This window comes from Heterodontus francisci, chromosome 31 (genome assembly GCF_036365525.1).
Source record: "Heterodontus francisci isolate sHetFra1 chromosome 31, sHetFra1.hap1, whole genome shotgun sequence".
Classification (NCBI taxonomy): Eukaryota; Metazoa; Chordata; class Chondrichthyes; order Heterodontiformes; family Heterodontidae; genus Heterodontus; species Heterodontus francisci.
The window spans coordinates 49,272,736-49,293,369 of NC_090401.1; positions in this window are offsets into that span (position 1 = coordinate 49,272,736).

Sequence of the window (20,634 nt, forward strand, 5' to 3'; positions counted from 1 at the left end):
CCCTACCATGAGCCATGGAGCATCTAACAAGGAGAGACACCCCAGAACCCACCTGGAAGGCCACCAGGATTTACCTGGCGGGAAGTGGTCCTTAACTGTCCAATTAAGTGGATGCAAGTGGGAAGCTGTGCCAACCAGTTTCCTGCTGCTGGTAATATGCCCTGGCAGCGTGAAGACTTTGAGCTCCCTTCCCGACGCCTTCCCCCACCATACTGCCAGCCCTCCCAACCCCCAGCCCATCTCCATTGGGCCGGGAAAATTCAACCCTTTATCTCTCAACATATATTTCTCTTCCTTTCCTTTTCGTCCCGTCTTGCCACAGAAATGGAGAGTCACTCAGGTCTTTGGCCCTTGATTAGCCACAAAATCATCTAATTTCTCCTCAGTATAGGAAAGCAGGGAACAGGAAGAGCACGCAATGCATCTGGTCGCACTTACACACAGTAAGCAGTGTCGCACCTATACCAATCTCTAATCCATCCAAACAGAGGCCGAAGAAGAACCTGTCACCTTTCAGGTTCAAAGAGTGCAAACTGAGGCTGGGAAACATCAAGTGGAGAGGCCAGGAGGGAGCAAGGCTGAAGTTCTCAATTGGGAGGCATTCAGGGATGAAAGGCCTGAATGATGTCAGGAATGAATAAATAGGCCAACTAAGGCCTATAAAGGATGAAGAGAATGCAAAGAATTCAGGTCACGGCCTTGGGAATGGTGCAAGCCTGCCTCAAAATGACTACAGTGTGAAGTCCCACTGATAGTAGCATTGCAAAGATTACAGCAGAATACCTGCTTTTAATAATGCTGTTGCCACCACCTGTTATGAAATAGGCTCTAATACAAAAAAAACATTACAATGTGTAGCTGTAGCTCAGCAGTAGCACTCTTGCCTTGGAATCAGAAGATTGTAGAGTCAAGTCCCACTCCTGAGGCTCGAGCACATAATCTAGGCTGACTCTTCAGTGCAGTACTGAGGGGTAGCTGCACTGTTGGACTTGCCACCTTTCAGGTGAGACCATTAAACTGAGCCCCATCTGCCTTCTCAGGTGGACAGAAAAAATCCCATGACACTATTTCGAAGAAGAGCAGGAGAGTTTTCCCTGGTGTCCTGGCCAATATTTATCCCTCAACCAACATCACTAAGAAGAGATGACCTGCTCAATACACATTGCTGTTTGTGGGAGCTTGCTGTGCGCTGGTTGGCTGCCACGTTTCCGAAGTTAAAACAGTGACTACACTTCAAAAGGACTTTATTGGCTGTAAGGCGCTTTGAGACCTCCTGCAGCCATGAAAGCAATATAATGCAACTTCTTTCCTTGACTCTTGCACCACGTACTGAGAATTCATTGTACATTCACATTGATGGGGTGGGGGCTGCACGTCACAACGCCTCCAGCTCCCAGGACAGTGGTATGAGTTTTCATGGCCAGTAGGCAGTGATGCCGCTGCAAATCCAGGATGACAATGCAGTGGCAAGTAAGTCTGGGCTGGTGAGAGCGAGGTGGCAAAATTTGGTGCCAAGAGACCCAGGGCTGGATCTTGTTCTCCCACTGCCAGGAGTGGAGGCAGGTGCAGAAAATGGTGACCGCCCCGCATGGGACCCACGCCACCACGATTCTGTGGCAGGCGGTCATTTAACATACTGACAGCAGCAGCACCACCAACCCCCCCACATCCAATCACTGGGGGCGGCAACAGCGACACCATGAACGGTGTCACCTGATGCGGGAGCAGGTGCTCGCACCATTTTTAAAAGGCTGCCAGCCTTGCAAACAAAACGCAGAGTTGACCCCATCCCCCCCATCCATAAAATAAAGCAGAGCTGACCCCTTCCCCTCTTTAGTGGCGCCTGCTTCTCGTGGACGGGAAAGTGAAGGCGCATGAGTACCGCACGTCAAGCTCAAGATCAGGAACAGATGAGAAGATCATGGCGGACGACATTGAAATTTATGCAGAGAGGTATTTTAAATATTTAAATGAGGGTCCCGTCGCAAGGCGGCGGAGGTGCCGCCACGGAGCTTCCCCACCCCCAGGAAGTTCGGGCTCAGTAGTCCCAGCGTCTGATTCCATGGCGGCCGCTGCCGCTCCAATTCTCCGGCCACCTCGCCACAGAACCCGACATCGGGCTGAGCACAAGTTCTGGACCCCAGTTTGCAGGAGCTGACGGTGGTTAAAGGTCAGGCCTGAGCGAGGACAGAGACATCCGGCTACTCAGTGAGGGGTGAACCAGGAGAACAGGCATCTTTGTAAACACATGACAAATAAAACGTTAACAGGCCAATAAGGTAACAAACAGACATACATGCCAAACAGGAAACAAAAAGTTAATATAGCTAAATCTTATCTTTAAAATGTAATTATAAGATAAGTTGTACAAAGAAATTATTCAGTGGGATTTGCCGAGTGAAAAATTTATTTCACTTGTAAGTAAGTCAGACCTAAAGAGCAAAAGAATATTGAATTCATGACTCAGTGATTGTCCTTAATCACTTTAGCAATACACATTATCTTCTGCAATCCCAAAGCGACTATCCTCTATGGATCTAGTTAGTGTAATCCAAATGAGTTCTCCTTTTCAGCACAATAAACTTATCCTCTAAATTTCCTAAGCAGTTTGTGCACCGCCCAATGTGGCACTGAGCCATAAGAATGTTCCAAGTTTAAGATTACTAGGCTGAATTGATTGACTTTAGCTGGAGTGGTGATAGGGTGTTACAAATGGCTAAAGAAGGAAATGAAATATTCAGGGTTCCCCACTCCTCATCACTATCTGGTGGCCCCTGCTGGTAAAGTGTATGTGTGTGACCGCCCAGTGTGAACAGGATTGGGTTTTGCTATGAAGGTCCCAACCTACAGATGGGTAGCCTGCCAATATCAATGTCTCGAAGCACACATGAATTAAACTACTCAAAGGAGGTATGTTCCCTTAGCTACAATTGGCTCCTCTGGTAAGACCTCAAATTTAAAATTCTCCTCCAGCCCTACAATATTTCTGCACTCCTCTAACTCTGCCCTCTTGTGCTTCCCTGATTTTAAACACTCCACAATAAGCAGTGGTGCCTTTAGCTGCATAAACACTAAGCTCTGGAATTTCCTCCCTATACCTCTCCGCCTCTCTGGCTCACTCTTGCCCTATAAGACACTCAAAAGGGGAGAGAAGAAGCATACGAAATAGAAGGACTAGGCATGGGGTCCCTCGAGCCTGCTCTGCCATTCAATAAGATCATGGCTGATCTTCGACCTCAGCTACACCTTCTCACACTATCCCAATATCCCTCGATTCCCTTAAGATCCAAAATGCATCCATTTTTGTCTTGAATATGCTCTATGACTGAGTATTCTCAGTTCTCTGCAATTCACAATTCCAAAGGTTCACAACACTGGGAGTGAAAAAATTTCTCCTCATCTCAATCCTAAATGGCCAACCCCTTATTCTTAAACTCTGACCCCCCCCCACTAGTTCTAAACTCCCTAGCCAGGGGGAACACCAGCCCAGCATCTACCCTGTCAAGCCCCTGAAGAATGTTTGTATGTTTCAATGAGATTGCCTCTCATTGTTCTAAGCACGAGCGAATATAGGCCTAGTCTACTCATTCCCTCCTGATAGGACAATCCCCTCATCCCAGGAACCAGTCTACTGAACCTTTGTTGCACTTCCTCTAGGGCAAGTATGTCCTTCCTTAGGTGAGGAGACCAAAACCGTACACAGTACTCCAGGTGTAGCCTCACCAATGTCCAGTATAATTGTAGTAAGCCTTCTTTACTCTTATATTCCAATCCCTTTGTAACAAAAGCTAACATACCATTTGCCTTCTGCGTTAGGACACAGAGAGCAGAGTTTTGGATGGCCTCAGGTTTACGGAGGATAGAACGTGGAAGGCCAGCCAAAAGTGCAAGGAATAGTCAAGTCTAGAGGTAACCAAAGGCAGCAGCGGATGAGCTGATGATGTTCTGTGCCCCTTCCTTGGAGCTGCAGTGTTTACTGGAAAGATATTAATAAGGCACCAATTTACGCTTGACTAACAATTTTAACCAGTTTTATACTCAAGTAGATTGATGGAGCAAGCTTAATCACAACTGGAAATACCCAGTGAAGCAGTCCTATTGAAAAGAATAGCACGATCAGCTTTGCCATTTGTGGCAAAGTCGGCTACCAACTGATTAAAGTTGACATCAACTCTTAAAGTGCTTGCAAAAAGAAAACAAAGAAATGTAATGTAGGAAATACTTCAGCCAATTGGCACACAGCAAGGTCCCACAAACAGCAAAGTAATCAAGATCAGATCTTTTTTTTTTAAGTGATGCTGGTTGAGGGATAAATATTGACCAGGACACTGGGAGAACTCACGTGCTCTCCTTCGAAACAGTAGTCGTGGGATATTTTACGACCACCGGAGAGGGCATACGGGGCCTCAGTTTAACATCACATCCGAAAGACAGCAGTTCCAACAGTCACATCAATCCAGACCCACGGGCAGGTGTAAGCAGAGGGCAAGATACAGAACAGGGATAAGTTTTTAGTTTAATTATTTTTCACCATGTGCTCATGAACACAAGAGGGATTTTCTTTATGGAGATAAAAGCAGAACTATAAGGAGAAAAATGAACTATTCATAGCAAAATAGAAGGAAGAATTCCATTTGATTCCAAATGGAGCTTCGAGTTCTGTTTTAGAGTTACAAGCTTCAAGTACTCAATTACTAAATTACTCAAAAAAAAAACTGAAACCCTGATCACAATGGCAATTTTTCCAAATTTTGTTGTATTGGCAGGGAAATCAATTGCATACAACATCAAGGATCAGATTCAAACACGACCCCATTTCCTCAATGAATGGTCCAACATTAACTATCACCAGATACAACAGAGTTCACCTGTACCACTGCCTCTCTATCACTAGAAAATAGATGCACACTTCCCTGCAAGATTGAGTAACATCAAACTAAACCAAAAGTGGGTGCACCCTTAAAAATATGGGGGAAATATTATTTTATATTTCATACAGCCTCTATGGCTATTTTTTTGAGGTCCAAAAAATAGTGGCCCACCATTACAAATTTTGTTTCTCAGATGTTCGCTTGGGTACTGTAGTGCTAGTCATTGCCTGAGACTCATATGGTCAGGGATATGCCTGTACTACCCAATATCCAACAGAGCAATAGTATAACGCAGGGCGCTCTGATCTAAACTAGATCCTGAAACACTTGAAATGCCATAGCATACAAGGCTACGGGCCAAGTGCAGGAAAATGGGATTATTTTGGATGGGTGCTTGATGGCTGTCGCAGGCGCGTTGGGCCAAAGGGCCTGTTTCTGTGCTGTAAAACTCTATGACTCTAGATATATGTCTTTCGCACATGTGCTTTTTCAATCTCTTTGAAGGTGAACCAAGTAAACATCTGGTAAGACAAGGACAAATACAAATTGTTAAGCTGCTATCTTTTCCACAACACAGAAACATACAGAGCAACAGTTGTAATTGGATGCACTTATTTCAATCAGCACCACTTATCTTTGTGTAGTAATACAAAATAATGAACATGCTACCCCTCTGCATATCACAGGGGCCATATTTCTTAACATAAACAAAATAACTTCCAATTATTCTCCTGCATACTAACCTTCTGAAAACTTCTAAAATAAAAGCAAAATACTGCAGATGTTGGAAATGCTGGAAATACATCTGTTTTTTTCATTTTTGTGCTTGGGGCCAGGCTGTTCAGTTTTCTGTCCATTAACACCCTCTCTGTACTAACGCTTTGTCTTTCAGCATGCCATTAACATACCGTTTGCCTTTGCTCCATGACATTCTGGTCAGCTATTCTCTGTGACCTTGTCCTATCAACACCTCTTTTGTAATCTCTTGCCCCACCCCCACTTTACTTGCTTAAAACTTTTTAGATTTCTAATATTGGTCAGTTCTGATGAAGGGTCACTGACCTGAAACATTAACTCTGCTTCTCTCTCCACAGATGCTGCCAGACCTGCTGAATATTTCCAGCATTTCTTGTTTTTATTTCTGAAGACCTCTACTGGCCCTGATTATTTTGTAGCATTCCTACATTACAACAGTGATGACGTTTGAAAAAATATTTCATTGAGTATAAAGTGCTTCGGGATATCCTGAGGTTGTGAAAGGTTCATTCCCCTGTGAGTGAAGACCAGAAACAGCGACTTCCCAACATAAATATGTGTGAGTTGTTTATGGATTGTTTTACTATTTACAATCCATGGAGAAACAACATCCATTGGCATGTTAACCATCTTTCACCAAAGTGCTTTTTCTGAACTAGTGTGAACACAACGTTTAATGGTAACTCTATTTTTCCAAAACTTTTGTGAGGAAAAACATGGTGAAAAAAAATCTAAAATATGGCACGTACATTTTGGTGCAAAAATGCTATATCATGAGTATGATGCTTTGTACACACCAAATGGCACAATTTGGTGGGGAATGGTGTCTACAACATAGAATCATAGAATATTTACAGCACAGAATGAGGTCATTCAGCCCATCATGTCTGTGTCGGCTCTCTAAGAGCTACTCAGCTAATCCCACTCCACTGCCTTTTCTCTGTAGCCCTGCAATGTTTTTCTCTTCAGGTGCTTATCCAAGTCCCTGTTGAAAGACATGATTGAATTTGCCTCCAGCACACTCTCAGGCAGTGCATTCCAGATCCTAACCACTCGCTGTGCTTCATGTCGCCTCTGGATCTTTTGCCAATCACCTTAAAACAAGAACATGAACAAGCTGACTTCATCAATTTAGCACACTTCGGTTAGATGGGATTCTAACATTGCACTCACTGTCTTGCGCTACTCTATCATATTCAATGTACCTTAAAGTACAGACCATTAAGCTGTTTTAACGTTATTGTTCTGATGTAACCTTATTGCATTAATGATTTGGACTGTGGAATCAGAAGTACAATTTCAACATTTGCAGACGACACCAAATTCGGGGATGATATTATTATAAAGGAAGAATGTGACAAAATACTGCAAGATATTAATAACCTTGCACAGTGTTTGTGTAATTGGCAAATTACTTTCAATACATTTAAATGTGAGGTGGTGCATTTTGTTAGGAAGAATGAGAAGGTCACGCACTGCTTGGATAAAAAGAGTCTAACTGGGGTAAAGGAGCAATGTTCTAGGGGTACAGATATATAAGTCATTAAAAGTAGCGACACAGGTTAATAATAGCAGAAATGTTATGTTAAGCTAGTATAGAACCTTAGTTAGACCATACCTGGGAGTACTGTGCACAGTTCTGGTTTAAATTAAATATTATAAAAAATACATAAAGGCATTGCTGAAGAAGCAAAAAAGATTTACAAGGATGACATCAAGGATGAGAGGTTATGAGTATCAGGAGAGACTGAACAGGTTGGGGCTCTATTCTCTGGAAAAGAGTAAGTGGTTGGGGGTGAGTGGGTGGTTGGGGGTGGGTGGGTGGTTGGGGGGGTGGGTGAGTTGTGGGCAGTGACATATGAAAGGGTTTGATAGGGTAGATGTAGAGAAAATAATTCCACTTGTGCAGGAGACCAAAACCAGAGGTCAGAAACATATGTTAAATGATAAATTAAATGATACATGATAAATTGAAATGATAAACAGACTGTGACAGGAAGGGACAGAGGGTACAAATCTAAGAGTAAATGAACAGATAAGGCTAGAGGTTACAAAAATAATAAAAAGGACAAAACTAAAGGCTCTGTATCTGAATGCACGTAACATTCGAAACAAAACAGATGAACTGAGAGCGCAAATAGAAATAAATACGTGCGATCTGACAGTCATTACAGAGACATGGCTGCAGGATAACATAGATTGGGACCTGAATATTGAAGGGTGCATGGCATTTAGGAAGGACAGGAAGCTAGAAAAAGGTGGAGGGGTAGCTCTGTTAATTAATTATGGTATTAGTGCAATAGCAAGGGATGACCTAAGTTCAGAAGACCAGAATGTTGAAGCAATTTAGAGTCATAGAGAGTCATAGAGAGATACAGCACTGAAACAGGCCCTTCAGCCCACCAGTTTGGGTAGAGATGAGAAATTATAAAGGCAAAAAGTCACTTGTGGGAGTGGTGTACAGGCCACTTAATACTAACCACACTGGAGGATGGGGTATAAAGGAAGAAATAATGGCAGCTTGTCAGAACGGCACAGCAATAATTAGGGGGGATTTTAACCTACTATGGACTGGAAAAATCAGTTGGGTAGAGGTTAGCTAGATGAGGAGTACATAGAATGTTTTCGGGATAATTTCTTGGAACAATATGTTCTGGAGTCAACGAGAGAGCAGGCTAAACTAGACCTGGTATTGTGCAACGAGATAGGAGTTGTTAATGACCTCATAGTTAAGGCGCCCCCAGGTAGCAGCAATCATAATATGAGTGAATTTTACATTCAGTTTGAGGGAGAGAAGAGTGAGTCTAAGACTAGTATTTTAAACTTAAATAAAGGCAATTATGAGGGCATGAAAGCAGAGCGAGCTAAAGTGAAGTAGCAAATCAGGTTAAGGGATAGGTCAATAGAGATGCAGTGGCAGACATTTAAGGGAATATTTCAGAATACACAGAATAGTTACATTTCAACGTGAAAGAAAAATTCCAAGGGTGGGACCTGCCATCCGTGGTTAACTAAAACAGTTAAAGATAGTATCAAACTTAAAGAAAAAGCCGATATTTGCGCAAAGAAAGCAGACAGGTCAGAAGATTGGACAGAATATAAAAAACAGCAAAGAATGGCTAAAAGATTGATAAGGAAGGTAAAATTAGAGTATGAGAGAAAGCTAGCTAGAAATATAAAGACAGACAGTTAGAGTTTCTATAGATATTTTAAAAAGAAAAGTTAACAAAGTGAGCGTTGGTCCTATAGAAGGTGAGTCTGGGGAATTAATAATGGATAATAAGGAGATGGCAGATAAATTGATCAGATATTTTGCATCGGTCTTCACCATTGAGGATACAAGTAACAAATCAGTATTAGCTGTAAGTAAGGAAATGGAAGGGAGGGAGGAAAATTACAGTCATCAAGGAAGTGGTACTGAACAAATTGTTGGAGCTGCGGGCTGACAAGTCCCTGGGTCCTGATGGACTTCATCCTAGGATCTTAAAAGAAGTGGCTAGTGAGATAGCTGATGTGTTAGTTTTAATTTTCCAAAATTCTCTATTTGGGGAAGGTTCCATTAAGATTGGGAAATAGTGAATGTAACTCCTTTATTCAAAAAGAGAGAGAGATAGGAAGCAAGAAACTACGGGCCAGTTAGCTTAACATCTGTCTTAGGGAAAATGTTCGAAGCTATTATTAAAGATGTTATAGCAGGGCACTTAGAAAAATGGGGTGGGGGAGGTCAGGGGGACGGCAGTGCAGGGGAGTCGGCAGCAAATGCAGGGGGTGAGCTGGCTCTCAGCGGACCCTCCCCTTCCCGATTCTGCGTCCCTCAATCAGAGGGCCTCCCCCCCACTCCTCCGGAGCCGGCAAGCAAACCGCACAGGTTTGCTTGGTGCACTCCCTGGGCAGCAACAGACCCAACTGCCGCTGGGCTAATTCCAGTGGTGGCGGGCTAAGGCCCTTATTTGGGCATTAATTACCCACTTAAGAGCCTCATTTGGCAGCGGGGCAGGATGGCACCCACAGCCCTTTGGTGGAGGCAGGAAGGTGGCGGGGCTCCCCACCACACCACCAACCCACCCAATTATATGCTCTCCCCACTGCCAAAGTCACCGCGGCGAAAGCATAAAATTCCCCATACAGTCGTGGTGTCATAAAGTCAATACGGCACAGAAGGAGGCCATTCGACCCATAAAGTCCATGCCGGCTCTCTGTAGAGTAATCTAATCAGTCTCATTCCTCCCCTCTATCCCCGTCGCCCTGCAAGTTTATTTCCTTCAAGTGCCCATCCAACTTCCTTTTGAAATCATTAATCGTCTTCACTTCCATCACCCTCATAGGCAGCGAGTTCCAGGTCATTACCACTCGCTGCATAAAAAATTCTTCCTCACCTCCCCCCTGCATCTCTTGCCCAAAACCTTAAATCTGTGTGCTCTAGTCATAGACCTTGTACCATCAGCTAATGGGGACAGCTTTTCTTTGTCTACCTTATCTAAGTCTGTCATAATCTTGCATCAAATCTTCCCTCAATCTCCTTTGCTCCAAGAATAACCCCAGCTATTCCAAACTAACCTTGTAGCCAAAAGCCCACATCCCTGGAACCATTCTGGTAAATATCTTCTGTATCCTCTTAAGAACCCTCACATCTTTCCTAAAGTGTGGTGAGCAGAACTGGACGCTACTCTAACTGTGGCCCAAGTACAGCTTTATAAAGGTTCAGCATTACTTTCCTGTTATTGTACTCAACATGTCTATTTATAAAGCCAAAGATCCTATATGCTTTGCTAACTACTCTCTTAATATGTCCTGCCATCTTCAAGGATCTGTGCACAAGGACCCCAAGGTCCCTCTGTCCCTGCACACTCTTTAGAACTGTACCACTAAGCCTATATTGCCTCTTCCTATTGTTTCTGCCAAAATGCATCACCTCACATTTCTCTATATTAAATTCCATCTTGACTTCTCTGCCCATTCCGCTAACCTATGTATGTCCTTTTGCAGTTGATTTATATCACCCTCACTGTTTGCCACACCGCCAAGTCTGGTATCATTGGCAAATTTTGAAATGTTAGTCTGTATTCCAATATCCAAGTCATTTATACATATCAAAAAAAAGAAGTGGTCCTGGCATTTACCCTTGGGGAACACCACTGTCTACCATATCCAATCTGAAAAACAACCATTTACCACGTCTTGCTATTTTCTGTCCTTAAGCCAATTTTTTTATCCAAGCTGACACTAACCCCCCCCCCCCCCGCCCCCTATTCCATGAGCCTCAATTTTGTTAACCCGCCTTTTATGTGGTACCTTATCAAACACTTTCTTAAATTCCATTTGGACAACATCTACCGCATTCCCTTCATCAACCTTCTCTGTTACTTTGCCAAAAATTCAATTAGTTTAGTCAAGCATGACCACTTTTTACAAATCCTTGCTGGATATCCTTAATTAGCTCAAAGCTCTCCAAGTGCCCGTTGATTTTTTTCCCTGATTACTGTTTCTAAAACCTTACCCCACTGATGTTAAACTGACTGCCCTGTAGTTGCTCGGACTGTCCTTGCTCCCTCTCGTGAATAAGGGTGTCACATTTGCCAGTCTCCAATCCTCTGGTACCTCCCCCATACCTAGGGATGATTGGAAGATTATGGCAAGTCCTACTGCTGTCTCCACTCCCACTTCCTTAAGCAACCTGGGATGCAAGCCATCCGGACCAGGCAACTTATCCACTCCAAGCATAGCCAGCCTTTCCAGTACATTCTGCCTATCAATTTTCACCCCATCCATTACCTCTACCATCGCTATGTCTACTGATATTTTCTCAACATCCTTTTCCTAAACACTGATACAAAGTACTCATTAACTAAGCATATATCGCCCTCTTTGACCCTATGAGGCCCCACCCCAGCACTTACAACCCACTTACTATTTACATGCCGGAGCAATATTTTTTGGCCCCCTTTTATATTAACTGCCATTCTAGTCTCATATTCTCTTTTTGCCAGTCATACTTTCCTCTTCGCTTCCCCTCTCAACTTATTGTATTTAGCCTAGTTCTCGCTTGAAGAATTCACCTGATATGCATCATACACCCTCTTTTTTTTCTCATCATATTCACTATCTCCCTCATCATCCAAGCAGCCCTGTCTTTGGTTTTCCTACCCATTGTCCTTGTTGGAATGTACCTAGCCTGTATCTGAACAATCTCCTCCTTAAAGATTAGCCATTGTTCTTTTATTGTTTTTCCTGTCTGTCTTTGGTTCCATTTTACACTGGCTAGATCCATTTTCATCCCATTGAAGTTAGTCCTCTTCCAATTTAGAAATGTTACTTTAGATTGTTCCTTGCTCTTCTGCATTACTAATCTAAACCTTATGATTCAATGATCACTCTACCCAACTGTTCCCCAAACTCTTGGCCCACTTGGCCCTCCTCATTTTCCAGCACCAGATCCAGCAATGCCTCCTTCCTAGTTGGACTGAGATTATACTGGTCAAGGAAATACTCCTAAACACATTTCAGAAATTCCTCCCTGTCCTTTACTCTAATATTATCCCAATCGATATTTGGGTAATTAAAGTCCCCCAATATCACCATTCTATAGTTCTTGCACATCTCTGTGATTTCCCTGAAGATTTACTCCTCTATCTCTCACTCACTATTTGGAGGCCTATAGAATACGCCCAGTAGCATGATCATCACCTTTTTGCTTCTCAACTTTAGCCAAATGGATTCTGTCCTTGCCTGCTCAAGGACATCCTCTCTTTCCAACATTACAATATCTTCCCTAATTAGTACTGCCACTGCACCTCCTTGTTTTCCTTCCCTACCTTTTCTGAACACTTGGTATCCCTGAATATTAAGCACCCAGACCTCACCATTTTTAAGCCACTTTTCCATTCTTGCCTCCACATCATATTCCCACATGGTTATTTGTGCTTGTAGCTCACCAACCTTATTCACCATACTTTATGCATTTACATACATGCATTCTAAACGTGGCCTTATATTTCTCGTAGTCCCTCTTAGTCTGTCCCTATCTAATATGGTACTACTTTCTTCTCTAGTACGATCCAACACTCTCACTCCTTTATGCATCTTATTCCTCTTTTCTACTTCAATACGCTGGTGCCCATCCCCCTGCCAATTTAGTTTAAACTACCTCCAACCACACGAGTGAACCTCTGCGCAAGGACTTTGGTCCCAATTGTTTTGACATGCAACCCGCCCCTTTTGAATAAGTGCCTCCTGCCCCAGAACGGGTCCCAATGCCCCAAGAATCTGCAACCCTTCCTTCTGCACCATGCCTCATGCCATACATTGATCCTCCCTATCTTCCTATTTCTACTCTCGCTAGCGCGTGGCACTGGGAGTAATCCAGAGATTACTACCTTCGAGTCCTACATTTTCTGCCCTCTCTACGTCGCTGGTACTGATGTGAACCACAAATTCTGGCTCACTCCTTCCCCCTGCAGAATATTCTGCACCCTCTTCAAGATGTGGGCAGCACAGTGGCGCAGTGGTTAGCACCGCAGCCTCACAGCTCCAGCGACCCAGGTTCAATTCCGGGTACTGCCTGTGTGGGGTTTGCAAGTTCTCCCTGTGTCTGCGTGGGTTTCCTCCGGGTGCTCCGGTTTCCTCCCACATGCCAAAGACTTGCAGGTTGATAGGTAAATTGGCCAGTAGCAATTGCCCCTAGTATAGGCAGGTGGTAGGGAAATATAGGGACAGGTGGGGATGTGGTAGGAATATGGAATTAGTGTAGGATTAGTATAAATGGGTGGTTGATGGTCAGCACAGACTCGGTGGGCCGAAGGGCCTGTTTCAGTGCTGTATCTCTAAAACTAAAACTAAAACCATGTCCTTCATCCTGGCACCAGGGAGGCAACACAGCATACAGGACTTACAATGACCGTTACAGAAACACTTGTCTGTCCCGCTAACTATGGAATCTCCTATAACGACTGCATGTCTAATATTTGTCATTCCCTCCTGTGCAATCCCATGCCCATTGATGCCGTAGTCTGGTCTGGACTCCTTCAAGGTGCTGTCACTCCCAGCTGTCTCCAATGCTGGGTAACAGTTTGAGAGTGGTACACGCCCTGAAGCCTCCTGCTTTCCCTGCCTTATCCTACTTTTCTGGATAGCCACCTATCTACTATACTAAACTCTCACTTCCTGTGGGGTGACCACCTCCAGGAACTATCTTGAGCTCGAGCTCAAGCAGCAGGAGACACTTCCTACACACATGGTCCCCAAGACACATGAATTGTCCTGAAGTTCCCACATGGCGCAGGAATTGCAAGCAACAGGTATCAGCTGCCCATCCATGGTCTAAAAAAAAACTCTATTCGCTCTTTCAGAATCTAATTAGTATCTTGTTTAAACTATTAATTTTAAGTAATGCCTCTAGACGTGCTGTGTGCTAAAACTCTTATTAATTCACTTGTTGTTATACTTGCCCCAACTGAAATGTTTAAGTTCCCACCTCCTAGTTTCAACGAATGCTTGAGTTTAGAGAGAAAAAGAGAAATACTCGCTAATCAATCACATACATGCTTTCTTGTGACATCAGAGTTTTTATTTTTCTCTTTTTTTTTGAACGGGCTCTCTCTGTGTCCCACTGACTCTCTGCTGCCACTTTTAACTGTGGATTTCCAGCACTATTCTCTCTTACGCTTGCTTTCTCTGTCTCCCACTGACTCACCACTGCCACTTTTAACTGTGGATCTTTCAGGCTCATTCTCTCTGTCACCAATAAATCCATTAGGGATTCAGGCGAAACTTCTTCACCGAAAGAATGGTAAAACTGTGGAATATGCTACCATAAGGGATAGGTAAGGCAAATAGCATAGATGTGTTTCAGATTAAGCTAGAGGGAGAAAGTAATAGAAGGATATGCCATTAGGGTGAGATGAAGAGGAGTGGGAGGTGGCTTGGGTGAAGGACGGGGACCAATGTCCTCACCGAGCGGTTTGCCAGTGCTGTTGGGAAGAGTTCAAACCATCCAGTCAGAGGGGCTGACCACCAAGATGTAGTATTAGAAAGGAGAAACAAGGTGCATGAAGGATGGGGAGAGACAGATAGTACTAGAGTAGCAAATAGTGAGATACTAGGTGGGGCCAAACTAAGACGAAATCCAATAATGTCTAAATTGGGTTTAGAGTGCATGTATGTAAAGGCATGAAGTGTGGTAAATAAGGTCGGTGAGCTGCAGGAGCAGATAACCACATGAAAATATATCATGATAACCGAGACCTGGTTCAAAAAAGGGCAGAACTGGGAACTAATTTTGCCTGAATACAAGGTGTTCAGGAAAGATAGGGAAGGAAAGAGAGGAGGAGGGGTGGCAGTATTAAGGAGAATATTACAGTGGTGGAGAGAGAGGCTGTCCTAGAGGGTTCAAGGACAGAACCTATTTGGTTATAGCTAAGAAACATTCGAGGTGCCATTACACTACTGGGTGTACTCTATAGGCCACCAACTAGTGGGAAAGATATAGAGGAACAAATTTACAGAGAGGAGCAAAAGCTATAGAGGGGTGATAATGACCAATTTTAATTATCGTAATATCGACTGGGATAGTAATAGTGTAAAGGGGAGCGAGGGGGAAGAGTTTCTGAAGTTCAGGTGCAGAACAGTTCTGATGAAAGGTCACAGACCTGAAACATTAACTCTGCTTTTCTCTCCACAGATTCTGCCTGACCTGCTGAGTACTTCCAGCACTTTCTGTTTTTATTTCAGATTTCCTGCATCTGCAGTATTTTGCTTTTATTTGAAACTCAAGGGGAGATTGGGAGATGGTTACATTCTCTCTTGTTAGAGATGATCATTGCCTGGCATTTGTGTGAAGCAAACATACTTGCAACTTATTGGCCCAAGCCTGAAATGTTGTCCAGGTCTTGCAGCATATGACTATGGACTGCTTCAGTATCTGAGAAGTTGGGAATGGGACTGAACACTACAATTATTGGCAAAAATGTACGCTTTTGACCTTATGACGGAGGGAAGATCAATGATAAAGCAGCTAAAGATGGTTGGGCCTAGGACACTACCTTGAGGAACTCCTGCAGCGAAGTCCTGGGGCTGAGATGATTGGTCTCCGACAATCAGAATTCAGAACCATCTCACTTTGTGCTAGATTTGACTCCTGCCAGTGGAGAGTTTTCCCTCTGATTTCCATTGACTTCAATTTGGCTAGGGCTCCTTGATGCCACACTCAGTCAAATGTTGCCTTGATATCAAGGGCAGTAACTCTCATACAACCTCTGGAATTCAGCTCTTTTGTCCATGCTTGGACCAAAGCTGTAATGAGGTCTGGAGCCGAGTGGCCCTGGCAGAACCCAAACTGAGCATAGGTAAGCAGGTTATTGCTGAGTAAGTGCCACTTGATAGCACTGTTGACGACCCTCTCCATCACTTTACTGATGATTGAGAGTAGACTGATGGGGTGGTAATTGGACGGGTTGGACATGTCCTGTGTTTTGTGACCAGGACATACCTGGGCAATTTTTCACATTGTCGGGTAGATGCCAGTGTCGTAGCTGTACTGGAACAGCTTGGCTAAGAGCGTGGCTCGTTCTGCAGCACAGCTTCATTACAACAGCCGGCATGTTGTCAGGGTTCTGCATCCAGTGCCTTCAGCCATTTCCTGATATCACATGGAGTGAATTGAATTGTCCAAAGACTGGCATCCCTAATGGTGGGGGCCTCAGGAGGAGGCTGTGATGGATCATTCACTTGGCACTTCTGGCTTAAGATGGTTGAAAATGCTTCAGCCTTGTCTTTTGCACTGACTTGCTGGGCTGCTCCTCTGGTTAGTTGTTTAATTGTTCACCACTATTCAAGACTGAATGTGACAGGACTGCAGAGCTTTGATCTGATCTGTTGGTGAACAGTTGTTTTTCATGACTGGATGAAGGTATAGTGTGGGATTCCCCAGGGGTTGTTATTAGGACCACTGCTTTTCTTGAGATATATTAATGACCTGGACTTGGGGGTACAGGGCACAATTTCAAAATTTGCAAATGACACAAAACTTGGAAATATCATGAACTGTCAGGCGGATAGTGACAGACTTCAAGAGGACAAAGACAAGCTGGTGAAATGGGCAGACACATGGCAGATGAAATTTAACACAGAGAAGTGTGAAGTGATACATTTTGAAAGGAAGAATGAGGAGAGGCAATATAATCTAAAGGGTACAATTCTAAAGGGGTTGCAGGAAAAGAGAAACCTGGGGTGCACAAATTGTTGAAGGTGGCAGGGCAGGTTGAAAATGCAGTTAAAAAGGCATACAGGATCCTGGACTTTATAAATAAAGGCAAAGAGTACAAAAGCAAGGAAGTTATAAAACACTGATTTGGCCTGAACTGGAGTATTGTTCCCAATTCTGGGCACCGTGCTTTAGGAAGGATGTGAAGGCTTTAGAGAAGGTGCAGAAAAGATTTACGAGAATGGTTCCAGGGATGAGAGACTTCAGTTAAGAGGATAGATTGGAGAAGCTGCAGTTGTTCTCCTTAGAGAAGAGAAGGTTGAGAGGAGATTTGACAGAGGTGTTCAAAATCATGAGCAGTCTGGACAGAGTAGATAGAAACTATTCCCGTTGGCGAATGGTTCAAGAACCAGAGGACACCGATTTAAGGTGATTAGCAAAAGAAGTAACCGCGACAGGAAGAAAGACTTTTTTACGCAGCGAGTGGTTAGGATCTTGAATGCACTGCCTGAGTGGGTGCTGAAGGCAGATTCAATTGTGGCTTTCAAAAGGGAATTGGATAAGCACCTGAAGAGAAAAAAAAGTTGCTGAGCTATCGGGAAAGGGTGGGGGAGTGGGACTAACGGAATTGCTCTTACAGAGAGCTGGCATGGACATGATGGGCTGACTGGCCTCCTTCTGTGTTGTAACCATTCTATGATTCTGGCATAAACATGGGCATGGACCCTCTGTGATGTAGACTCTGTGTAACAATATAACTCTAAGTATAGAAAGCAATGCTGCACTCTCATCTCCCTCATTTACCTTCCCACTCACCAATGCCGGGCAGAAGTGGAGATGACAGAATAAGATAAATTGGCAATTTTGAAGTTTGCCCTGCATATCTCACTTACAAATCAAGGCGGGGAGATTGATGGTTGGTGTGAAAACAGCATGAGCTTAATTCCCCACAGTCCCCTGAATTCCCCTCTTGTCCCAGTGAAATTTGCACAGTGAGGCAAAAAGAATAAGAGGCATTTCATTAAGCAGAGCAGTAGATCTAAAGTATAAAGCATGCTGTGATGAGAAAAAGTTATTTGGAAAAATTCTATTTTAGAATTATAGTAACAGGAGCCAGGACTACATAAAGAGCTTATAGCACACTATTTATCTTGGTAAAGCTCTAATACACAGATTAATGATTTACATATTCGCATTTGCAATGGTATGACTGAGGGGGACAAACTACCAACCTGTCCAGAAAATACATTTTCTTTGCCACTCACCATTCGACAAAATAGGTGTTGAAATGTCAGCTGTGGCTCAGTGGATAGCACTCTCACCTCTGAGTCAGCAGATTGAGGGTTTAAGTTCAATTCCAGAGACTGAAACACAAACTCCAGGCTGATACTCCAGTGCAGGGGGTGCTATCTTTCAAATGAGACATTAAGCTGAGGCTCTGTCTGCCCTCTTAACTATCAAAGAATATATGGCCAGATATATCTCGTTGCTGTTTATGGAAGCTTGCTGTGTGCAAATTGGTTGCCGTGTTTCCTATAATTGAGCAGTGCACTTCAGAAGCACTTCACTGGCAGTAAAGTGCTTTGGTTTGTTCCGAGGTTGTGAAAGTTGCTATATAAATGAAATTATTTATTTCTTTAGTAATGACGAGGAGAGATTTTCATCTTTCAATAGATACACACATGTATCAGAAACACATACAGTAACTGACCCGATATAAACAACTGGTATGTTATATTTTCACTGCATTTGATCTATTAAGTGCTTTTACCAGCTTTCAAAATTAGAATAACCTTTCGTTTTATGCTAGTGGCTCTCCTATGGCATTGATCATGGTGAATCACAGGTACTCTATTTTGGAACATTAGCCCAACAGTAAATTACTCTCATTGATAGAAAAGAAAACTTGCATTAATTGTCACCTTTCACGACCTTCGCATATCCCAAAGTGCTTTATTGTCATGGATGATAGTAGAATGAAGGGTAGGTAGTTAGTTTGATCTTAGAGTAGGTTAAAGGTTCGGCACAGCATCGTGGGCCGAAGGGCCTGTACTGTGCTGTACTGTTCTATGTTCTATGAAATACTGCTGGAAATGTAGTCACTGCTGTAATGAAACAAAAGTAGCAGCTAATTTATGCAGAGCAAGCTCCCACAATCAGCAATGAATCTGTTTTTAGTGACGTTGGTTGAGGGATAAATATTGTCCAGGACACCGGGTATCAGTCCCCTGCTCTTTTTAAAATAATGCCATGGGATCTTTTATATCTACCTGAGAGAGCAGACAGGGCCTCGATGCAACTTATATTCGAAAGCCTGAGTTGATGACAACAGAAGTGTCTCTCTCCTTCTCTCCATCCCTCCTATCTCCCACCACTTACCAGAAGCATTTAAACAGCAGTTTCTGGCCAATGGTTTATGACAGCCACATAACCTTCCTGAAAAGATACAACCTTTTTCTTCCACAGATCATTTTTTTCAATCAAAGTCGCTTAATTCAAATTGTGTTAGAATACAGTTTTTTTAAAGCTCTTGCTTATTTTTAAATCTTTTTTTAGTGTTAACACCTTTGAGCTCTCAATGGACTGAGACCAGGCATTTTAGACACTATTCAATTCTGCAATTCTCATTACCCTGTGCACCGCAGTAAGGCACAGGTACAACTTCATTCACTTTCTCACTGTGCTCAATAACCTTGAGGAAACAAACCAATCACAATGACAGATACCCTTTCCAATGGTAAAACTGAACAATTTCGTGCCAACTCATTTCTTCCTAGTTTGTTTTGACAAACATTTACGGTTATAGACACGCAGATGTTAGAAAATCTAGAATTCCTAGGTGTCTCTTGCTCAAATGCCCTGGTGTGAACTGAATTTTAAAAAACTACTTTTCGCAGTAAGCTGTGATACTTAAACTGAATTCCTGCCAGTGTTTCTATGTAAATTGTCACATTGGTAGTACAAGCCCGACCTCGCAACAACCGTTCTAAACTGCTACACGAGTAACCTGGTCAAAAAATCTGAGCCATTAAATTGCTTCACACACCCATAGCAAAGCAGCACATTAATGGTCTGATTTTTTTTTTGCACTTTCAATTAGAAATTCCTCCAATGATTACTTCACAATAGATTGGCAGCTAAAACTGGGTGGGGTGGAGGGAGGAAACGCCAGGGAGTGGGGGAATGCAGGAGAGACAGAGCCACAAGTTGCCATCTCAGAATAGAGGGCTGTCACTGGTAACAAAAATACATTGCTGAGGTAGTTTGATTGGTGCTACAAAAATTATTTTAAAAGCAACTGCAGTTTCAAAAATAAATCACATCCAAAACCTTAATTCTGCTAAGTACAGCATCTTTTACAAACACCCTCTTGGCTAATGTGAGCATAGTAACAGGAGGAGGTTATTCAGCACCCCACTATTTAGCATTCAACCAGATCATGGCTACCTGCACCTCAACCCCATCTACCAGTTTACCAGTCCCAGATCCATATCCCCATCTTACCTAACAATAGATTCCTGTCAGATAAGTTGAGCTTAACCATTTTATTTAAACCAATTAATGCCAGCTTTAAATTTACACAGACAGGAATTTGGTGCAAATGTGCTAAACACATGCACCAAAAGATTGTCGATCTGAAAATCTACTGCCTGATTTTTCACTGGGTTAGCACTGCTTTATTCTAAGAGAAATCCCAGCAGGTCGTACAGAAAAGATACAGGGAATAGGGTGGCAGTGGTGGAGTAGAGGCACAGATGATCCAAAGTCTCTTCAAGGTACTAGTGCAGCACCTGTGGCCCGATTCCACAC